The sequence below is a fragment of the Symphalangus syndactylus genome, chromosome 21 (genome assembly GCF_028878055.3).
Source record: "Symphalangus syndactylus isolate Jambi chromosome 21, NHGRI_mSymSyn1-v2.1_pri, whole genome shotgun sequence".
In the NCBI taxonomy this organism is placed as follows: Eukaryota; Metazoa; Chordata; class Mammalia; order Primates; family Hylobatidae; genus Symphalangus; species Symphalangus syndactylus.
The window spans coordinates 81,313,489-81,336,728 of NC_072443.2; the positions used below are offsets into that span (position 1 = coordinate 81,313,489).

The 23,240-nt window shown below is 39.0% G+C and overlaps 1 pseudogene; it reads left to right on the forward strand.

Moving 5' to 3' along the window:
- The first annotated feature begins 5,281 nt into the window (after positions 1-5,281).
- LOC129471236 (keratin, type II cytoskeletal 8-like) lies at positions 5,282-8,179 on the forward strand (annotated as a pseudogene).
- The last annotated feature ends 15,061 nt before the right edge of the window (positions 8,180-23,240 follow it).

Here is a 23,240-nt window from a genome sequence, read left to right on the forward strand (position 1 = left end):
ATTCAGCTGTCAGTTACCTACAGTAACATTTTGAATTCCAGACGGTCTCACTCTAATATTCGGGGAATTTTGGAGCTGAATTTCTCTTGGAGCCTATTTTCTCTCTTCCTCCTTTCACGCTAGGGTAGAAACTCCATTTAATATTGAACTGTGCATGACCTAAATAGAATATCAAACCAGATACTCAGGCTAAATCTTATCGTGCATTATAAAGTTGAACATATTTTGAGCAACTAATTCTCTGCTAGTCAATTGTACTGGCAGAAAATATCCAATCACACCTCCAGGCTAAAATAAAATGAGTGTACAACTGAAGAAAGTCCATGACAGTTATTACTATATGAGCTATTGGGTTTTCTTGAAGCATTCTAATTTCCTCCTATTATAATAGTTACCACTTAGTAAGAACCAACTATGTGCCAGGCACTGTGCAAAATTCTATACAAATACTATTGCATATATTCAAAAGAACAAGAGATAAATAATAGATACCTCTATTACCCTGAGAAAATTAGGACATAGAAATTTGCCCAAACAAATGGTGCAATCAGGACTTAAACCCAGGTAAGTGACTCCAAAGCCTATATTTCTAAGCACTGATCTAGATGACTTCTACTCTCCCAAGAAAGGAAGTATTACTAGTTTCATAAATCATTCCACCTATGTGCTCAGTGTCATGCACTTTACAAATATTCAGATAAATTCCACCTCCCTCACTCCCACTTATCAGGCAATAGAGGAAATGTATAAAAATATCCAGCCACATTTGTCAAACATGATCTGTTTTTCACCAACACAGTAGAGACTCAGTAGATTTCCACTGATATCAGCTGAGAAAATAATCAATTCTGCTGCAAACTCACCTTGCACATAATGTCATTCATTTGCCCTTGTAAATGATTTAATAGGCTTTCTGGGGACTGAACTATTCATCCTATAAAAGGCCAACATTAAGAAATGTGAGAAAGTGCTAGAAAAGTTAGACTTTTCAAAAGTAAGTAGAATCTCCTTATGCCTGTGTGAAGTGGATGATTTAATTAATAGAGCAGGAATATTGGGAGCTTAAGTTAGACCTAGAATCCTCAGGGGCATGAATTCTTGAGTCAGCAAGAGAGAGTCAATGCCTCAAGGCTGAGATATCGGTCAAAGCTCTGTCCTCCACTTTGCTGGAGTATAAAGTGTTTTTTTTTTTTTTTTTCCCTCTCTTTTTTTCCCTATGCAACAACGCAGCAGCAGATCCAAAATAACTCTATCCCTAGTGTAGAGACCCATCAGCGATGCTAGCTCCACTCATGACCTAACTGCTTGATATTTGGTCAAAATTACCCTTTTTCCTAGAATGTAGCTTAGATTTTCCTCCTATGCATTCGCTAAAAGCAAAAGTAACCACCTTAAGACCTGTCATGTAAAGAAGACATTTTATTTTCTTCAAACAAAATAATACTTATAATAGAAAACAACAATCATAACAAAAATAAAGCAGCCAAAACCCAACAAGAACAAAACCACTGTGCGCTTTAGCCATGCTGGGTCCTGACTAGGATTACCTTAAGCAAGTGTTGGTATCTCACCTTACATGATCCCCTTTTTCCTATTAGTTGCTGTGTTGCTGAGTCTATTATTCAACTATCAAAAAGCCAAAAAGAGAAGTTATGAGGCAGTTTCTGATTACACAAATATCTAATGTCCACACTGTCTCTAACAGTTTATTCATATTGCCAATGACTTTAGAATTTAGAAGTTATCATTCAAAATGACCTAGGATTAGGGCCTAGAAGACCATCATTTCCAATGTATCCCTAAGAAGGATACACTGGATAAGCTACAGAAGGCTGAGGGTGCAAAGAAACCTAAAAAGCTAAATTCCAGAAAGTGGTAAGACCTTCCTAACAGAGGAAAACAATTACTTTCACCCTATTAGTATTGGGAGAGGAAGGAAAATCTAGTAAAATGCTAATGGAGATAAAGTAGCCTAACTTTCCATAAATTTTTAATGACTGGATGCAAGCATCACGAGAGATTATAATCCCAAGAATCCTCAAACACAGAGAAACTTTACACCCATTCTCCAGTTCTTTCCCAGAGGCTTTTTCTGGGTGCTTGAGTGTGTTATTCTGATGAATAGCAGCAGTGCAGGAGAGCTAAGAGAAAGTCATCCAGGTGATCTCAGATTTTCAACAAGTTGGTCCTCCAACTTTCAGTGGTGCTCCAAAGGCTGAATGTGTGGCCATTTTCACGATATTGATTCCTCCAACCCATGAGCATGGAATGTTCTTCCATTTGTTTGTATCCTCTTTTATTTCATTGAGCAGTGGTTTGTAGTTCTCCTTGAAGAGGTCCTTCACGTCCCTTGTAAGTTGGATTCCTAAGTATTTTATTCTCTTTGAAGCAATTGTGAATGGGAGTTCACTCATGATTTGGCTCTCTGTTTGTCTGTGATTGGTGTACAAGAATGCTTGTGATTTTTGTACATTGATTTTGTATCCTGAGACTTTGCTGAAGTTGCTAATCAGCTTAAGGAGATTTGGGGCTGAGACAATGGGGTTTTCTAGATATACAATCATGTCATCTGCAAACAGGGACAATTTGACTTCCTCTTTTCCTAATTGAATACCCTTTATTTCCTTCTCCTGCCTGACTGCCCTGGCCAGAACTTCCAGCACTATGTTGAATAGGAGTGGTGAGAGAGGGCATCCCTGTCTTGTGCCAGTTTTCAAAGGGAATGCTTCCAGTTTTTGCCCATTCAGTATGATATTGGCTGTGGGTTTGTCATAGATAGCTCTTATTATTTTGAGATACGTCCCATCAATACCTAATTTATTGAGAGTTTTTAGCATGAAACATTGTTGAATTTTGTCAAAGGCCTTTTCTGCATCTATTGAGATAATCATGTGGTTTTTGTCTTTGGTTCTGTTTATAAGCTGGATTACATTTATTGATTTGCGTATGCTGAACCAGCCTTGCATCCCAGGGATACAGAATGGGAGAAAATTTGTGCAACCTACTCATCTGACAAAGGGCTAATATCCAGAATCTACAATGAACTCCAACAAATTTACAAGAAAAAAACAACCCCATCAAAAAGTGGGCGAAGGACATGAATGGACACTTCTCAAAAGAAGACATTTATGCAGCCAAAAAACACACGCAAAAATGCTCATCATCACTGGCCATCAGAGAAATGCAAATCAAAACCACAATGAGATACCATCTCACACCAGTTAGAATGGCCATCATTAAAAAGTCAGGGAACAACAGGTGCTGGAGAGGATGTGGAGAAATAGGAACACTTTTACACTGTTGGTGGGACTGTAAACTAGTTCAACCATTGTGGAAGTCAGTGTGGCGATTCCTCAGGGATCTAGAACTAGAAATACCATTTGGCCCAGCCATCCCATTACTGGGTATATACCCAAAGGACTATAAATCATGCTGCTATAAAGACACATGCACACGTATGTTTGTTGTGGCACTATTCACAATAGCAAAGACTTGGAACCAACCCACATGTCCAACAACGATAGACTGGATTAAGAAAATGTGGCACATATACACCATGGAATACCATGCAGCCATAAGAAATGATGAGTTCATGTCCTTTGTAGGTACCTGGATGAAACTGGAAACCATCATTCTCAGTAAACTATCTCAAGGACAAAAAACCAAACACCACATGTTCTCACTCATAGGTGGGAATTGAACAATGAGAACTCATGGACACAGGAACAGGAACATCACACTCCGGGGACTGTTGTGGGTTGGGGGGAGGGATAGCATTAGGAGATATACCTAATGCTAAATGACGAGTTAATGGGTGCAGCAAACCAACACAGCACATGGATACATATGTAACAAACCTGCACATTGTGCACATGTACCCTAAAACCTAAAGTATAATAATAATAAAAAAAAAGACTGAATGTGGGGCAGGAGGACTAAGAGAAATTCCATAAAATGTATGCTTTAATCAAGCATAAACATTTCCTTTTATTTTTCAACTCTCTCTCTCTATTATGTATATATATAAAACACTAAACTATATATTACATATTATATTTTACAAAACATATATATTATCATATACAACTTAAAAAGTCCTGGCTGATAAGGGAGATGTTTTTAAGACATGTAAATTTTGTAGGAAATAAATTTCTAAACAGCACCCAAATTCAAAATGCCAGGAGAGGCTCTGAGACAAAGAGAGATCCCAGAAATCTTACCAGTACTCACATCTCAAGTCCTTGTGAAGTTAACATTTTTCAGGTGAACTGAATTGAATTAATGCTTCATCAAAGCTAAAATTAGATTAGATTGACTCAGCTCCCAACACCATTAGCCTCACAGAATAAGGAACATGTCATTTTCTGGAGGCAAATATTGCTTACTTATGTCTCTCCTGATCTTTGATCTTTTGCACGTAGTATGTAAGACATAGTTAAAAAAAAAAAAAGACGCTGAAGAAGGAAGAACATGTGACCCATGGTCAATATAAGAAATAATCAATAGAGACATACTCAGAGATAAGCCAAATGTTAGCAGTATAACATAGAGAATTTAAAGAATGATAAAATGTAGGTTAAAAACTAGAATAAATGGTGGACAAGATGTGTGAACAGATGGGGAATTTCAGCAAAGTAATAGAAATAATAAAAAGAACAAATTCAATTTCATCATCTTTCAAATGAAGATGCCCAAAGTTATTAAGTAATTTGCCTGAGGTCACATAACTAATCACAAATATGACCAAAACTTAAAAAAAAATCTATTTTTCCCAGATGATCTGCCTCCTCTCACACCTCAGCCTCCTGTTTTTCCATCTGTATTTTCTTTAAAGACCTTGTTTCTTCCTATAATAGGGAGCAGAACCCATCCGATCATCTTTTGGAGAGATGAGGAAACTGGGCTTTCCTGAAGCCATCTGACGTAGCGTACCTGTTCATTTCAGCTGAGGAGCTGTCACACTACTAAGTTCTGAAATGGAAATCTTGCTGTAGGTCTTAAGCCAAGATTTACATACGAAAAGTTTAATTTCCTTTATGTCTACTAATTTTATTAATGATAAGGCTACTGGTGACCTAGAATAGAAAGCATGAGCCTTTACTCCCTTTCCAGGCTCAAAACGCAGCATAGCAGGTCCACGCTGTGGTGGAAAAATCTGTAGGCCTATGACTCATTTGCTCTTCAGAGGGGAGCCCCCAATTTTCCTCTGAAAAATCTCCCTTATCCTACTTAGAGTCCAAAATGTTTATGTAGTATTGGTTTCATGTCAACTCCAGCGCCTATGGGGGACAAGCTATTAATATGGCTTATGTGAGCATTTCATTGCCTCCTTACCCAACTACTATGGTCGGATCAAGAATGTGTTCATACTCAATATAAGCCTTTGAGACACAATCTGGGTTTTATTACTAGGACTTGTGTATTTTGTTGAAAAATAGAGGCATCGTTCCTCTTTTTGCTAAACCTGGACATGTAGAAATATAAGGTCTCAGTTTCCATGAGCTCTATGTAGAAGAATTTTACTTGAGAGTGATACTAACAGAAAGGGAAGATAAGGCTAGAGGAAAAGAAAGAAAGTCCCTGTTACTTGGTAGCACTGCTGAATCAAGCATAAACATTTCCTTTTATTTTTAAACTCTCTCTCTATATATAATATATATATAACATTAAACTATATGTTACATATTATTCTTTACATAAAGCGTATATTACATACAGTTTAAAAAGTCCCAGCTAAGCAAGCCACATGTAGAAGAATGAAACTGGGTCCCCATCCCTCACCTTATAGAAAAATCAACTCAAGATGGATAAAAGACTTAAATCTAAGACCTGAAACCATAAAAATTCTAGCAGATAACATTGGAAAAACTCTTCTAGGCATTGACTTAAGCAAAGAATTCATGATTAAGAATGCAAAAGCAAATGCAACAAAAACAAAAATAAATAGATGGGACGTAATTAAACTAAAAAGCTTCTGCACAGCGAAAAACAATTAGCAGAGTTAACAGAGAACCCCAGAGTGGGAGAAAATATTCACAAACTATGCATCTGAAAAAGAACTAATATCCATAATCTACAGGTAACTCAAACAATTCAGAAGGCAAAGACAAATAATTCTATCAAAAAGTGGGCAAAGGAATGAATAGACAATTTTCAAAATAAGATATATAAACAACCAAAAAACACATGAAAAAAATGCTCAGTATCACTAATGATCAGGAAAATGCAAATTAAAACCACAATGAGATACAACCTTACTCCTGCAAGAGTGACCATAATTAAAAAGTGAAAAAACAATAGATGCTGGCATGGATTTGTTGAAAAGGGAACACTTTTACACTGCTGGTGGGAATGTAAATTAGTACAACCACTATGGAAAACAGTATGGAGATTCCTTAAAGAACTAAAAGTAGAACTACCATTCAATCCAGCAATCCCACTGCTGGATATCTACCCAAAGGAAAATAAGTCATTATATGAAAAAGACACATGCACACACATGTTTATAGCGGCACAATTTGCAATTGCAAAAATGTGGAACCAATCTACATTCCCATCAGCCAAGTGGATAAAGAAAATGTTGTGTATATACACCATGGAATACTACTCAGCCATAAAAAGAAATGGAATAATGTCTTTTGCAGCAACTTGGATGGAGCTGGAGGCCATTATTCTAAGTGAAGTAACTCAGGAATAAAAAACTAAATACCATATGTTCTAAGTGGGAGGTAAGCTATAAGGATGCCAAGGCATAACAATGTTATAATGGACTTTGAGGACTTAAGGGGGAAGGGTAGGAGGTAGGTGAGGGATAAAAGGCTACATATTGGAGCAAGAAGCAGCTTCTCCAATCCTTCTGGAATCTCTGCCTGGTTCAGCCCGCTCAACTCCTCGAGCTTCTCCTAAGTGGGCAGCAGCAGCTTCCGAGGTGGCCTGGGTGGAGGCTATGGTGGGAGCAGCCGTATGGGAGGCATCACCACCGTCCAGGTCAACCAAAGCTTGCTGAGCCCCCTTAACCTGGAGGTGGACCCCAACATCCAGGCCGTGTGCACCCAGGAGGAGCAGATCAAGATCCTCAACAACAAGTTTGCCTCCTTCATCGACAAGGTAAGGTTCCTAGAGCAGCAGAACAAGATGCTGGAGACCAGGTGGAGCCTCCTGCAGCAGCAGCAGCAGATGGCTGGGAGCAACATGGACAACATGTTTGAGAGCTACATCAACGACCTTAGGTGGCAGCTGGAGACTGGGCCAGGAGAAGCTGAAGCTGGAGGCGGAGCGTGGCAACATGCAGCCGCTGGTGGAGGACTTCAAGAACAAGTATGAGGATGAGATCAATAAGCACACAGAGATGGAGAATGAATTTGTCCTCATCAAGAAGGATGCAGATGAAGCTTCCATGAACAAGGTAGAGCTGGGGTCTCGCCTTGAAGGGCTGACTGACGAGATCAACTTCCTCATGCAACTATATGAAGAGGAGATCCGGGAGCTGCAGTCCCAGATCTCAGACACGTCTGTGGTGCTGTCTATGGACAACAGCCGCTCCCTGGACATGGACAGCATCATTGCTGAGGTCAAGGCACAGTAGGAGGAGATCGCCAACTGCAGCCGGGCTGAGGCCGAGAGCATGTACCAGATCAAGTATGAGGAGCTGCAGACTCTGGCTGGGAAGCACGGGGATGACCTGCGGCGCACAGAGTGAGAGCTCCTAGATGTACCGGAACATCAGCCAGCTCCAGGCTGATGTTGACCAGAGGGCTTCCCTGGAGGCCGCCATCGCAGATGCCGAGCTGCACGGGGATTTGGCAGTTAAGGATGCCAACGCCAAGCAGGACATGGCGCGGCAGCTGCGTGAATACCAGGAGCTGATGAACGTCAAGCTGGCCCTGGACATAGAGATCGCCACCTACAGAAAGCTGCTGGAGGGCAAGGAGAGCCGGCTGGAGTCTGGGATGCAGAACAGGAGTATCCATAGGAAGACTGAGTGGCTATGGAGGTGTGCTGAGCTCAGTCTGTGGGGGTCTCACAAGCCCGGCCTCAGCTATGGCCTGGGCTCCAGCTTTGGCGCGGGGTGTCTGGCTCCTTCAGCCGCACCAGTTCCACCAGGGCCTTGGTTGTTAAGATGATCGAGACCCGCGATGGGAAGCTGGTGTCCGAGTCCTCTGACGTCCAGCCCAAGTGAAAAGCTGTGGCAGCCCCTCTCAGCCTGCCCCTCCTGCGGCTGCCCCATAGCCCATAAGGGAGGCTGCTGTGCAGGGGAGCACAGGCAACAGAAGACCCACCTCAGGCTCAGCCCACCCGCGGGGTAGTTTTCTGCCTGGGGCACCCCCCTTGCCCATGCCTCCAGGTACAAAACAATTCAATTGTTCTTTTTTTCCCCCAAAATAAAAGCTCAACTAGCTCTGCCAAAAAAAAACAAAACAAAAACAAAAACACTACATATTGGAGACGGTGTACACTGCTCTGGTGATGGGTGCACTAAAATCTGAGAAACAACCACTAAAGAATTTATCCATGTAACTAACCAAAGACCACCTGTTCCTAGAAACTACTGAAACAAAAATAAAAATTTAAAAAGTCCCAGTGGATATGGATGTTACAGTCATGTAAATGTTACGAGAAATTAATTTTAAAAGTTCTAAACAAAACCCGAACTCCAGAGAGGTGTTGAACCAGCTCTAATCCTACCCAAACTCCACTGGAGTGGATCAGGGTTAGGCACTGGATGTAGAGGCAGTCAGTGCATATACAGGCTTCCCAGTAACACAGGCTGGCGCCTGAAAAGGAGCTGGACTAACTGGATCCTCGCTCTTGAGGAATTTAAATTTTAAAACTCATAAGAAATGAGGTGATTGGCAACAGGAACTGAAGCTTAAAGTATTAAATAGATTTTTTAAAAATATGAGAGTATGAGATAGATTTAATCCTCTGAGATAGAGTTAAGATACAAGAGGTCATGGCAATCCTAAGTTATGAAGAGGCAGAGTCCATAAGGAAGAAGAAGTCATAGTCTGAATAGAAAACATTCAGGGAAGAAGGAGGGAATAGCAAGTCAAGAGTGAGAGAAGAGAAGAAAATTAGTAAAAGCAATAGAAGACCATGTATGTGGTCCATGAGACAGAAAGACAGACTGAAAAAGAAATAAGGTCTGAGATAATACTAAGCGTCTCACTAGATCTAGCTTCTCTCCAGCAACTCACGTTTTTGGATTCTGGTAGTGGCTAAGGGCACTGGCTTTTATATCTGTAGTTCTATAATCCCATCTCAGTTCCCTTACCTACTAGCTGTATAATCTTGAGCTGGACATTTAATTTACTAAAATTGCCATTTTTCTCACCTGTAAAAATGGGATACTACTACAAGCTTCATTGGACTATTAAGAGGATAAACTGATCTATGTAAGGGTCTTGGCATCATGATTGGCACATGGTGTGCACTCAATAAACGGTAGCTATTTTTATTCATACTATTGTTTTTATTCATTTAAATATATGTTAACATTTTCATTCACGATGATGAATGGAAACAAAACCTCTGCATCATGGAAGCAAAACAAAGCATTTTATCCATGGAGGTTACATGTAATCTTTCCTATCGCATTTATTACCTTCACAAAAATCGTTATGACAGCTTGCTATTCACTTTATTTGAATTGTCTTAATTAAGACTCTATTTCTCATATCCAAAAATGCATAGCCAAAGCCAGCAGCCTGGTAGAGTGGAGAAGATAAAGAATTCAGAGTCATGCCTTTGAATCTAAAGTGTCTTCTTTTGACATACATGCAGCCAATAAGCATATGAATAAAAAAAGCTCACATCACTGATCATTAGGGAAATGCAAATAAAAACCACAATGAGATACTATCTCACACAAGTCAAAATGGCTATTATTAAAAAGTCAAAAAATAAGAGATGCAGGCGAGATTGCAGGCAAAAAGGAACACTTATACACTGTTAGTGGGAGTGTAAATTAGTTCAACCCTTGTGGAAAACAGTGTGGTGATTTCTCAAAGACCTAAAAACAGAAATACCATTTGACTCAGCAATCCCATTACTGGGTGTACACCAAAAGGACTATAAATCATTCTATCAAAAATACACATGCATACATATGTTCATGACCACATTATTCACAATAGCAAAGACATGAAATCAATCTAAATGCCCATCAATGGTGGACTGAATAAAGAAAATGTGGTAAAGATAGCCATGGAATACTAAGCAGCCATACCAAAGAATAAGATCATGTCTTTTGTGGGAATATGGATGAAGCTGGAGGCTTTTGTCCTTAGCAAACTAACGCAGAAACAGAAAAGCAAATACAGCATGGTCTCACTTACAAGTGGGAGCTAAATGATGACAGCACATGGACACATTGGGGGTGGTAACAACACACAGTGGGGCCTACTGGAGGGTGGAAGGAGGGAGAGGATTAGGAAAAATAACTAACGGGTACTAGGCTTAATACCTGGATGACAAAATAATCTGTACAGCAAACTCCAATGACATGAGGTTACCTATATAATAAACATGCACATGTACCCCCTGAACTTAAAAGTTAAATAAATTATCTTCTTTTGAAACATTTCTCAAACTTTCCGTGCCACAATTTGCACACCTGGGAAATAAGTAAAGTACATAAAAAATAACATAGATTATGGAAATCTTTTTTGAGATCATTAGAAGAAAAATACTAAATGGAGTCATCAGGGCATTATATTTATTTGTTCATAACACTATGAGCATTATTTCAATCATCCATGATTAAAAATTCTAAAGCATTCGTATTTAAGAAAATATGTAGCCTTCCTTCCTTCCTTTTCTTTCTTTTCTTCCCTCTGTTGCCCAGGCGGGAGTACAGTCGGCTTGCTGCAGACTCCCTGCCTCCAGCTCCCGTAATTCTCCTGCCTCGGCCTGCGGGCTGCCTGGGATTGCGGCCGTGCGCCACCACCCCTCCCTGGTTTTTTTCCTTTGGCTGGAGGCGCGGTTTTGCCATGTTGGCCACGCTGGTTTCCAGCTCCTGACCTCGAGTGGTCTGCCCGCCTCAGCCTCCCGAGGTGCTGGGACTGCAGACGGAGTCTCGCTCACTCGGTGCTCGGTGTTGCCCGGGCTGGAGTGCTGTGGCGTGGTCTTGGCTCGCTGCAGCCTCCGCCTCCCAGCCGCCTGCCTTGGCCTCCTAGGGTGCTGGGACTGCAGCCTCTGCCCCGCCGCCGACCGCTCAGGGAGGTGGGGAGCGCCTCTGCCCGGCCGCCCCGTCTGGGAAGTGAGGAGCGTCTCTGCCTGGCCGCCCTGTCTGGGATGTGGGGAGGGCCTCTGCCCAGCCGCCCCATCTGGGAGGTCTACCATGGAGGCCAGACGCAACGTGGGGGCTGGACATGGTGGCTCACGCCTGTAGTCCCAGCACTCTGGGAGGCCGAGGCGGGTTGATCACTTGAGGCTAGGAGCTCGAGACCAGCCTGGCCAACATGGCGAAACGTGAAAAATACAACAGACAAACCAAGCAACCAACCCAGCGACAACAAAACAGGTCTACCCTGGAGTCATACTCTAATTTTTTCTATTTTCCTCCCTTTCTGATCCTTTATCCCACTTTTTTTTTCTTCCTCTTCCTTCTCCTTGTCAAATAGAGGATTGAGTTATTATCATTGATCCATACAAAGTCCCTCTCTCATTTATTTTCTTTAATTCCCACCCCCCATTTCTATTCCCCATCTTCCCATGTGCAACCTTCATAATATGTTTGATATGCATCTTTTTGTTTGTATGTATTTTTAGAAAATGTTTGTTTTGTGTGCAAAAAAATTAATAAAAGAAATATATATTAAAAAAGAAAATATGTATACCATAGTGGTGGAGCTGAGAAATCAAAAATATTACTTTTACTAATAACCTCAGTTAAGAAGTCAGACAGCCAGGCATTGAGCCATCAGCAGAAAATATTCCAAGTTAGGTATTTAGACAAAGAAATCGAATGCTCCATATACTCAAAATTTATTTTCCTCTTATTCTTATTTTTGATGAGCTGATGAAAATAAAAGGTTGTGTCCCTGCCATTTTTCAGTCATTGAAAAATTGTGACTCAGAGATCTTAAGATCCAAAGAGAATTGTGCATATGGTGATCTTTCAGCCTTCTATTCCATTTCATTAATTTATATCTGGAAAAAAATGAATGAGAAATCAACAGCAAAGTCTAGACTGAATTCCAACAGCAGTCATAATTGTGAAAAATAATGGGCCGGGCTGTTACTGTTTTATAACCATACATCAACAAAGCTCAGTAAATAAGCATGTCAGTCATGAAGTGCACTACACAGAAGAGCCTCTGAGACTTAAAGGGAGCCCCCAGTGCCCACATACTCAATAGACTACAAGGCATCATTTCCCAGTGGAGATAAGCATCAGACTTGGGATCAGAAGAACTCAGTTTGATTCTTGGTGTTACTCTTTCTCTTCCTGATTATATACAATTCACATCACCCACTGAACCTCCACCTTTTCATGTAGGGTGAAGAAAGGGATAATACCTTCCTTGCTGTGAGGTTCAAAATCAAAATGAGGATGTAAACATGTCTAAAAAACAGTAATTATGTAATGAGTAGATGCTGAATGAACTAGGCTGTAAATGAATTGGAAAATACTATTAAAAATATTTGAGAGAGCTGAAATTTCAGTAAGAGATTTCAAAAATAGAGCTAAAACATCTATATTTCAGCCATGGTATTAATTACCTATTGGGATTGATACAAATTCCCTGACTACTGTGCCTCGATTTCCGATATGAACAACAGGTAGAAATGACAGGCCCTGGTTATATTATTACACACAGATACACACACACACACGATAACCAAATTAGTGCTAAATTTCATTTAAAATTCCCATATTCAGTCATTCAATCAGACATTCAACAAATATTTCTCTATCTTCTACTACATAGTTATCTTCTACTATGTGCCCTGCACTGTGCTAGTCACAAAGGGCAAAGCAAAGCACAAGACTCAATGTCTGCTTCTCTTAGAGTTTACATTGCAGTGTATTTAAACAAATAATTTGAAGACCACATGATAAGTGGTGACTGGGAAAGTACATGAGTTGTGTGCTATTGCACAAAGAACGCTCACCCTCCTATTTATATTACCATCAGAATCCCACAAACCTAAACATTTCAGTGCTTTGGCTTTTCTAGGTAAGAGTTAAACCTATTGTCAGAGCCTAGCGGTCTCCTTGAGCTCAGCTGTCTGCGGGGAATGAGAGTCAGAAGTGACATCTGTCACCGCAGATGACACTGGCTGTCAGAAACAATTGCATCTTTAAGAAAGGATGAAGAAAGTTCTCCCGCATGCTCCCAAGTTGGTGTGCCAGGTGTAATTGTTATGCAAGAGGGGACTTCTCAAATCAGCAGCTAAACCAGAGCTCAGAACCGCCTGGAAAGCAGCAACCCATCGTCAGGTGGCTGGCAAGCTTCCCTTTTGGAAGAATGCATATTCCTCCCCAGAGAGGAAATGCACCTTATTTGTATCCAGTAGTGCATAGATCTTTTTAAAAAGATGTATTTATAGAATTCTGTTGTTTTTGCCTGCCTACAATTTATCAACCCCATCTTTAGTAAAAGTACTCCAACTGTCTCTAGGAAATCACTTTCCTCATACTAGCATGACATGATTTTGCAAGAAATGGGGCACAGTCCTGGCTTCTGGAACACCCCATCCTCTTGACTCCATGAATGCTTATAGGGATATAACAGAGACCAAGACAATTGATTCAATCAAACTTAACCCTAGTACTGTACCTTGAAAAACTAAGAAATAAGGTATTCCAATTCTGAACTTAAAACTGAATCTAAGACTGAACTCATTTGCAACCATCCTGACATCCCAGTAGGACAATCATCTAATAATGGAGGTAACAAAGAACAAAAGGCAATCAAGAGATAAAGGCAGGTTGCTGGATCCTGATGAAATAAATTTTAGCTTGGAGCTAGCTCATGATGCTTAAAGCTGAACCAATTTTTTTTTTTCAAATGAGCTTGAATTGGATTTTCTGTTACATACATTTGTGAAAATTTTGATAGCTACGTATGGCACATATCTAATCATGACTAAGGCAAATGCTTTGGATTACTGGATAGCTTGAATTGTTTTATTCATCTCCTTTCTATATCATGACCATTTATGAAATAGCAGAATTCATACCCAGAGTGGTATAATTCTACAGCCCAGATATGTAACCATTCTGTTAAATTTGCCTTCCCATAAACTAACTTCATTAGTCATTCCACCCAAGGACATTTGAATTTTAAAAGATGACATTTAGTTAGGAATTAAATATCCCAATGCGTTCTCTTAACATTATTCGTCAGATGATTGAAATGTCTTCCTTTTCTCTCTTGTTTGTTGCTAAATTGAAATATATTTGAACAATCTTAACAGAAACATTATAAAATGGTTTTCTAAATTGTACTAAAATTGTACTACAGCCAGAACTTCTCTTCTCCTCTTGTACTTCAGGCCAAATATTTACAAAAAGGCTAGATTTTTGACAAACAGTTTAATAATCACATTAGTAATTGACCATTCACTTCTACTTTAATGTGAATGGATTTTCATAAAAGCAGGTAGTGCTAAAATACCTAGGGGGTTGTAGAAGTCTCTGACTCTAATTGGGACTGGCTGGAGCCCTCTATCTCTATGCCAGTCAAAAAACTGATCAGTGAGAGATTTCGGACTGCCCATAATGGCTATAGCATGACATATGGTTTAAACACTTAGACTTTGAAGTTAGACCATCCTTAGCTCAAATACCTGCTCGGAAAACTAATAATAGTGGAACCTGGACAAGTTACTTAACCCTCCTAAGCTTCAATGTCCTCATCAGTAAAATAGTTATAATCATAGGGGCTATCACATGGGATGTTGGGAAGATTAAATGAGAAAATATAGGTAAAGAGTTTAGGAACAAAGGAAGGGCTCAATGAAACTTTAACCAACATTAAAATACACAAGAGGCTGCCCTCTTAGTGTAGCCCGCAGTGCATCAGTCTCATAAGACATGTAATCTATGCTTAAGGCCTTTAAAGAGTCTCACTTCACCACAGTCACACATTTCATCACATTTGATTATTTCGAAAAGAAGGCTCTAAGCCCTGACTTCGATGGCCCATTTGCTGTGAATCTGAGACTGGAACCTTCCTCTCTGAACTCAAGAGTCTCTCATCTGTCTCTGTGCTGTAGCAGCTCCTCAACAGGACTCCTTTACGGTCAGAGAAAGTCCAGACTCCTCCAATATTTTCATAAGTAAAAAATAAGAAATGCCAATTTATAATTTTAAGTAGTGATGTGCATATGAATATGTATAATTTTTACATTAACAATTCACAGTGTACTTCAGGCTATGTGGTTCAGTGCTGGGACAACTAGCACAAAATTGATAAATGAGCCTCCCTTTTGATCTTGAAACTGTACATCTGTGACTATAAGATAACCTTAGTTCCACATAATCTCAAATGACCAAGTTTCAGATCCTTCATGAATGTGAACCCCAGGTACCGTGGCTTTTCCCCCATCTTTACTTCCCTTACCCACCCCATGCTAGTTCCATATCACCAGAAACAGAAATTTGGGTAAAGGAAAGATATTGTGGCATCACAAATTAACTGTTTATTAACCAAATATACAAAGCCCTATATTTTTCTCTTTTCTTTAAAAACTGTTGTGTTATGTAACATTCAAAATAGAGCAAAAGGTAGGAAATAAAATACAAAGAAAACTATATACTTATCCTTTGGCATAAGAAATAAAACATCACTAATATACTCGAAGCTTCCTTTCATTACATTTTCTTAAAGTAGGTCTACCTGAGTTGTGGAGAAACAGAAGGCATAGTAGGGGGGCATTTCATTCATTCCCTCAAAATTATTTAATCCACAGAGAAAACATCTCCATATGAAGAGAGGTAAAGTTTTGTCTAATACTTCTGGGGCTGCAAGGCTTCCTGGCTCTACAAATCACACTGTCTTCTCCAGATCTCCCTCTTTTCCCTGTGGCTGAGTAAACACCCAGAGCTGCCTTCCACCCCCACTCAGAGGATGCAGCCTGAACACTGCAGTGTGAAGTATTGATCCTATGGCAATCATCTCTCAAGCTGAGACAGATCCTAGTGGGACTGCCTGAAAATGGCAAATCATCAAATAACAGGACTGGAACTAGAGTTTAGGTGCCATCTAGATCCAAGCTTCTATCCATAAATCCCTTAAGTTCTTTTCAGGTTTTTCAAAAATCCCAGTGTGTCAGCTACTATTACAAAAACAACTTTAGCCTGGGAGATTAACCTGAAAAAGCATATCTTCGGGCTGGATTCATCATGATCCCCATCTCTGGCCAACAGGAATGACTGTAAGGCATTAGATACTGAAGTTGCCTGACAAGTCCTTAGTCACACTCTTAAGTTTTTGTCTCAGCTGGAGGATGAGAAATGAGTACAAACCTAGGGTTCAGGGTGAGTGCTTAAATCAGTGTAACCATAGCATTTTTTTGTTCTTTTTTTTTTTTTTTTTTGAGATGCCACTCTGTGGTTTCTAGGTCCTGGTGGGTGGACAACCTTATTTACTGAGAACCCACTAAGAACACTTTACTCAGTGCTATCTGACATACCAAAATAAATGGAGAACTTTGTTAATCTTTTTTAAAATTTCTAGCCACAGAGTTTTAAGCCTCTTCAGTTGGCCTTGGAAATTGTGCAATAACAACTGTGAAATCACTTTATGGACTCAATGTGTCTGTGCTAATGCAAGGGATTTTCCCTGTTATCAAAGGCCATTTTTGTTGACTTCTGTGTAACAAATCCTCTCTGATCATTCTGTGCAAACATCCTAAAAAAGTAGGAGAGTGATCAGATGTGTGAGCCCTGGGGAAGCCAATGAAGCGAAAATGTGTCTCCTGGGATATAAGTTTCCAAAAAGGCCACCTAAAGTACAATTATCAAGTGTGCCTGTGCCTTGCTGAAAGTATCTAAGGGCAGTATATATCGCAAAAAGAAATAGTAAACTCCTTTTGTGATGATTTGCCTATGAATTTGTTTCTTGTTAGTAAACAACTGGTTCTTTGTAAAGATGCTTAAGACTATCACACTTCATTAACATCTGGCCCCTTCAGTTGGACATTTGTTTAACACCTACTAGGTCCCTATCATGACGCTAGGCACTGCAGGCGATGCAGCTATGAAGCACACATTTCTCAAAGTCAAAGAAACAAGTTACACTTTAATAGTTACATCCTAAACCAAGAATATGAATGCCTATAATTCAAAAAGGGATGTCCCAAATGCGATTAGGGGTTCAAAAGATGGAGAGATAGATCATGCAGTTGATGGTTTCAGGGGAAAATTTAAAAAGCTTAATGAAGGACATTTATGTAACACAGACTTTGAAGGATGGATAGAATATTGACAGACGAGGAAGAGAGAGACATTCTAATCAGAGCAAACACCATGAGCAAGATGCAGAGGTTTGACATGTGGGATACTTCCAAGAAAAAGCAAATAATCCATTTTAATTAAATCACAGGATATTCACTGGGAAGAAATGGAAAATAATGACAACATCAAGAAAACAACAGTAATAGAAAAATAATGACAGTAACCACAGTAGCTAACATTTATTGTGTGAGGCATGGTTTTAAGTTCTTTTTATTTAGTAATACACAATCATAGAATATATGAGAAAATAAGCATACTTGTAAACTGTGGAGATGTAGATGTGTCCTTTCTTGGTGTCATTTTGTCAGTATGAATTAATAGACAAAAAACTCCCACATACATATATACATTTAGACCCACCAGTCCCACATAAAGAAATTTGCTCTAAGGTAATAGTCATCCAAGTGCAGAGAGATATATGTACAAGAATGTTTACTGTGATATTGTGTATAAAATCAAAAAATTGTAATCCTAGTTGCCCAACAATAGACAATGGTGACATCGAACTTCAAAAACTTTCCAAATATATGGTTGAGTCAAACAGAAGATTTATTCATCTGTTTAACATAATCTCAAGTTATAAAACATACTTTCTATTTGTATATCACATGGGAAAAAATTCTGGAAAATAAGCAATAGTTCTAAAACAATTATATATGGGTATTTTATATAAGTTGGATATTTTGTTCATGTTTATTTTCTCATTTTTCTTCAGTAATTGTGTATTGCTTTTCTAACAAAAGTATGTAAATAAAATAACTAGATAAAATATGAACTAGATAAAATAACTCGATAAAATATGAACTTAGCAGCTAGATCTCACTCTATATGTTTCCCTGAAATCACTGGTAACTTATCCAAATGATCTTAGGGCTTCATTGGATTTGTGGACCTGGATGGCAAGGGACAAGCAGCACTTACACTTTTAACTTAGTAGCAGGGAACCTGAACCAATACATCAGGTGAACTACATCCTTTGGCATTCTTGAAACTCTGAGTTCCATGTGTAGGTGATGCAAAGATTAGATGGGAGGTGGAGGGGGATGGTCACCAAATAATTTTGATAAAATCTGAAAACTGAGAAGAATTTTAGAAGGATGGTAGATTAACAAAAAGACTTTCAGATTGGTGAGAAAATGGTAATCGATAGAAGAAAAAACATGTAAGGACCTGGGGGTGCTCATTGTTTGACATGGACTGTTTTCATTTATTTCTTACCCAAACTGAATGAACTAGATACTATTATCCTAATCTTAGAGGTGAGAAAACTGACTTTGATTATATCACATTCCCAAGGTCACCCAACAGTAAGCATTGGAGTTTGCATAGGATCCTGGAAAGTGGAAATGACAGAGAAACAGATTGCAGTTCTGTATAGGGAAGAACAAGTATGAGATGGGTCTCTGCTGTGCATAGTGAGCTCCACACCATTGGAGGCAAGCAAGCACAGCTTAGGTGCCTAGCAGGCGGTGATTCAGAGGAGACCATGTCGCTGCTGGTGGTTGCATCATTTGAACATACAGTGCCGTACAACCCTAAGAATCCTATACAGCCTCTAGCCAGGAAATAAAACTAGGTCTTCTCATCTTAACATTCAGGCAAAAAGAATTCAGAACGTCCCTCCGGGGCCTGAAAGTCTTAGAACTGACAAAGGAATATTTTCCACAAATTTCTCCTTTATCCCCACTACCGTAGTATTCTTTCTTTTTCTTTTCCCTTATTTATTTTCCCTTGTCCAAATTGCTTTATTTCATATCTGATTATCTTACTCCCCTCCCACTGCTCTGTCTCTTGTTCTATAAGAGACATACTCTAGGATAATTTCATTTTTCTCTTCTCACTACTCTTTTGAGACACTTTTAACCAATACATATTAGCAAGGATACAGAAAACAATATACAATAGAAGAAATAATGCCATAAAACACTGTTAGAATCTGTTCAGAGCTTTTTTTTTTCACAGGACTCAAAGCCGAGTTCTGTTATTTTCTCCCAGCCAACGTCCTGGAAGCCGTTTTGCAACATTATAGCAGGAATGATAATCAGAGGCCTAATGTGATCTTACGGATTAAAAAAAAAAGACTAATGGATAACTGGGACCCATGAAGAAGTACAACAATTCACAATCTTCTCTCAGATCTTCTCCACAGAAACAAGAGTAGGGTGCTCTACTCCATTTGTTCATTTATTCATTAAGCATCACATGGCCATCTATCATGTATGTAGCAGATTCTCTGCCAAAGAAACAGAGATAAGTAAGACTTGGAAGAACAGAACTGAACAGAGAGGTTGGAGAAGAATGGCCTCCAGTAATAAATTTATAAATGAATAAATCTCACAAGTAGAAAAGTTGGTGTTTGTGGCAAATTTTGAACAGTCATAACATGAATGTGTTCTATCCTTCCAGTGATCCAAGGCAAATATTAATCCCCATTTACAGATGAATTAAGTGAGATTCTAAGAGGTAAAAAAAAAAAACCAAAACACTCACAAGGCCACACATCCCAGAAGCAGAAGGGCTTAGGTTAGAATCTATCCCCAAATTCTAGGCTTGTTTGCACTACAGGTGAGATGAAATGAAAGAGAATTACCTTCACACTTAAGGGAAATTTGTTTTCTTTTCATCACTTCAAAAAGGTATATTTTATTAGTAATGCCCCATTTGATTCCTTGAGTAAGCAGAAAAGCAAGATGAGAAATAAAGGGCCATACACAGTGGCTCACACCTTTAATCCCAGCAGTTTGGGAGGTTGAGGCAGAGGACTGCTTGAGGCTAGGAGTTTGAGACCAGCCTGGGCAATATTATGAGGCTCCATCTCTACAACAACAACAACAACAACAACAACAACAACAAAATACACTAAATATTAGCAATGAGCAGCGGCTGGGAGTAGCCTATAGTTCCAGCTACTTGGGAGGCTGAGGCAGGAGGATCACTTGAGTCCAGGAGTTTCAGGCTGCAGTAAGCCATGATCATGCCACCACACTCCAGCCTAGGTGACAGAGTGAGACCCTGCCTCTGAAAAAAAAAAAAGAAAGAAAAAATACTTAAAGAAAAAAAGAAAACTAAAGACAGGATGGGGAGTCAAACAAAAAGTGAAGAGAACATGAATCGCTCCTGTTTCCCTTTTCCTACACCCTTCCACCGTGTGCAGTGCTGCACGGTGGCACTCCATGCTCATGGTCTCTCTGCTCATGTTGTCTTTTTTCTATTCCTAGAATATTCTTCCTATGTATTTTCATCCTGTTAATGGAGGAAAATACTGATTAAAACTCTGATTTTAGTCAAATCATCACTTAGACTATACCCGATTGTTTTACTTCATAGCGACACTATTTTCTAAACCAAAGTTCTAGTACACGCTGTTCAATCCTGCCATTCAAACCACCTTAAACTTATACACAAACACAGCATGTCTCAACTCAATCTGAATAACTCAGAAAATAGACACCTTGGTTTTTCATGTTGTTAATTATTTCCCATTTTGTAGCACAGTCCTGGGCAAAGCCATTTGAAGTATCTATATCTATCTACAATCTATCTATCTAGTTGCAGGCTTGTTCAACCAAAGTTTGTCTCCAAAGGCAATTGCTATGATTGGTTTCAGCAAACAAACTATTCCCTTTGCGCTAGTTACTTTTTTCTCATTATGTTGAGATAATTTTCATTATAGTACTTATGAAAGTCTAACATTATAGCATTTATTTTGTACTTTATTGTCTGTTCCCCACAAGCCAATAGAATAGACATTCGAGACAGTGGGAAACTTGCCATTTTTCACTGTTGTATTTCCAGTGCCTGGAACTGCCTCTGGCACCATAGTACATGCTCAATATTTACCAGATGCTGAATACAAAATATATAACATCTGCCAATTTCAAATAAGCTAATAGAACCTGGTGTAAGGAAGTAACTGGCATTTCACAGGTGAAAAAATTTTGAGGCCAATAAAAAGATAATCAATCTCAACTGGAATGAAGAAAATGTCTGTATTACTAGTACTATACACCCTGTCCCTACTCTGCTCATAGATGAGGACTATTTCTCACCACATCTCCCCATCTGAAGATGGAACTTGTTTTAAAAGAGTGATCCTCCCATGTGAGAGTTCTTAAGAGAATCTGACTCAGGAGGCCCAGGAAAGTATGTTTTAACAAGCACCTTAGATGACTCTGGCTCTGGCCATTCAAGGATCTCTCTTTGGGAAGCACAATTAACTAACATATTGCTCTTAACTATAACTAAGCATATTAATTGGGCAGGGTCAGAGGAAAGGTACTTGCTAAAAACAGAGATTCCTGACTACTGTTGCTTCTTGTCGTAGGTGCTCATTAAAGATCTTTTTTCCCATGAGCTTTTTAAGGATCAATTTTACAATGATTGTTTGTCTGCCTAGGGAAGCCAAAAGTCTAGTGAGATTATAAGAAAACAGCTCTAGTTAGCAAACCTTCCTGCTTCATCCTCACAAATATAAATACCACTTAAATACTGCAAATAAAATTAAATACCTAGGAATTAACCAAAGAAGTGAAAGATTTGTATAATGAAAACTATAGAACATTGATGAAAGAAATTGAAGAGGACACCAAGAAATGGAAAAATATTCTATGTTCATGGATTGGAAAAATTAATATTGTTAAAATGTCCATACTACCAAGCAACCTACAGATTCAGTGAAATGCCTATCAAAATACCAATGACATTCTTCATAGAATTAGAAAACAACAGTCCTAAAATTTATATGGAATCATAAAAGACCCAGAATAGCAAAAGCTATTCTGAGCAAAAAGAACAAAACTGGAGGAATCACATTACCTGACTTCAAATTATACTAGAGAGCTATAATAACCAAAACAGCATGGTACTGGCATAAAAACAGATACATAGACCAATGGAACATAATAGAGAACCTAGAAACAAATTCACACACCTACAGTGAACTCATTTTTTTACAAAGATGCCAAGAACATAAACTGGGGAAAAGACAGTCTCTTCAATAAATGATTCTGGGAAAACTGAATATCCTTAGGCAGAAGAATGAGACTAGACCCATACCTATTACAATATACAAAAATAAAATCAAAATGTACTAAAGACTTATATCTAGTATCTCAAACTATGAAACTACTACAAGAAAATATTGGGGAAAATCTCCAGGACATTGGTCTGGGCAAAGATTCTTGAGCAAAACCCCACAAGCACAGGCAACCAAAGCAAAAATAGACAAATGGGATCATATTAAGTTAAAAAGCTTCTGCACAACAAAGGATACAATCAACAAAGTGAAGAGACAACCCACAGAATGGGAGAAAATATTTCCAAATTACCCATCTGGCAAGGGATTAATAACCAGAATATACAAGGAGCTCAGACAACTCTACAGGGAAAAAAACTAATAATCCAATCAAAAAACGGGCAAAAGATTTGAATAGACATTTCTCAAAAGAAGACATACAAATGGCAAACAGACCTAAGAAAAATTGCTGAATATCATTGATCGTCAGAGAAATGCAAATCAAAACTACAATGTTATACCATCTCACCCTGGTTAAAATGGCTTATATCCAAAAGACAGGCAATAAGAAATGCTGTTGAGGATGTGGAGAAAAGGGAACCCTTGTACACTGTTTTCGGGAATGTAAATTAGTACAAACTACTATGAAAAAGAGTTTGGAGTTTCCTCAAAAAAAAAACTAGAAATAGAGCTACTGTTTGATCCAGCAATTCCAATGCTGGGTATATACCCAAAAGAAAGGAACTCCGTATATCA